The sequence below is a fragment of the Morus notabilis genome, unplaced genomic scaffold (assembly GCF_000414095.1).
Source record: "Morus notabilis unplaced genomic scaffold, ASM41409v2 Scaffold137, whole genome shotgun sequence".
Lineage (NCBI taxonomy): Eukaryota > Viridiplantae > Streptophyta > Magnoliopsida > Rosales > Moraceae > Morus > Morus notabilis.
The window spans coordinates 93,573-95,092 of NW_010358172.1; the positions used below are offsets into that span (position 1 = coordinate 93,573).

A 1,520-nucleotide genomic window follows, 5' to 3' on the forward strand; every position below is an offset into this window, starting at 1 on the left:
CAGTCTCGCTATTCGAAGTCGCGTATGCCTGCAACACACACATCATGAGTTGCTCGCACAAAACATTCAAAAAAACAAAAAACAAAAAGCAAAAAGCAAAGGGTGTGAATTCAAATTCGGACCTTGAATACCGGATATCCATGATGGATCAAGTTCGCAGTAACATGGATGGATTTAATCGTTTTCTTCAATTGTTTCTCTGACTTTTACAATCTTTTGAGAGGTAGAGACGAACGGACGCAATTCTAGAATTACAAACCATAAGAAAAAAACATACGAAACCATAAGAAGAGCTTAAAAGATTCTCGTATAAAAAAGCAAAGAATAATCAGATAAAAACAGTACAGAATGATGAGAGAGAACACATAAAAAGCAAACCACTCCTCAAAATTCAATATAAAAAATGAAGTGGTACTTTTGGCGACCTGGGCTTGTGTCTCTTTAGTCCATTTTTAGATCGTGCGTGTCTTTTTTCTTTCTTTTTTTTTTTTTTTTTTGCCCTTTTCCAGTCAGGCCAAATAGCAAAGCACGAAGGTTTTTGAGATCTAAAGAAAAAATATATATATAATAATAAAAAACTAGTGGAGAAGCGCATGCTTTAATTGTTAAGACTGCGTGTTAGGGTTATTGACATTATTGGTAATCAGTCTTTGAATTACGAGCGGACGTGATAATTAGTTCTTGAATTTCTGATTTTTTTTTTTTTTTTGGTAATTTGAGTGCCTTCTTGAAATTGCTCAATATTCTTTTAGAAACTTGCTGAAATCTGAATTAGGAAACTCACACGACCAGCAATTTGCGACGTAATTTTCTCCTTGATTACAATTTATTTTGAGAAAGTGCCAACATATGAAACGTTACCTTATCTGATCTAGCTTATGCCCAAATTACTGAACCATGTTCAGTAGCGAGCTCTATAAATTTTCCTCTAAATAGGAGATTTGACTTTGAAGATCTTGACTCTCGAATTAATTTCTTTTATTGCTGGATTACCCATTAATAAAACTACGTTTAAGGACATAAATATTTTTAAAAAATACTCATTACACAAATCACCTTAAAAAAATTATTCCCGATCTAAAAATTATCATGCCCTAATTATTTCCAAAAAAAAAAAATATTTGATTTATTTTCTTTTAAAATTATTTTTTTTCCTTCAATTTGTTGTTCGCATATAAAATTTCGAAGAAAGAAAAGGTCCAATTTGTAAAATTTTTAAGTTTGAAAATTTTTCATATTCGATCGGTTACAACAGTGATATGGTTTTGAAAAAAGCCGTTTTTAATTGTTATGCAAACTTATATATGAATCGGTATATAAACGTTTCATTCTCTCCTTTGTTCATATACTGATTGTATATGAACTCTTGAAAATATTGCAGAAAGAGAGATCTACGATTGAGAACACTCTCTCTCTTGTTGTTGTGTGTAATGAAGCATATTACCGTGTATTTTTAGGGAACAAAACAGAATTGATCTTGATTGTGATAAAGTTTCAAAAGAATAACAAATGATCAAAAT

At 31.0% G+C, this 1,520-nt stretch overlaps 1 long non-coding RNA gene across 1 annotated transcript; it reads right to left on the minus strand.

Annotated features, from left to right (window-relative positions):
• LOC21407686 lies at window positions 1–507 on the minus strand. Its single transcript, XR_002901635.1, has 3 exons — window positions 426–507; window positions 123–245; window positions 1–28 (listed from the first exon to the last, which is right to left on the minus strand). It is a non-coding gene; the product is annotated as an uncharacterized LOC21407686 (long non-coding RNA).
• Between the last annotated feature and the right edge of the window lie 1,013 nt (window positions 508–1,520).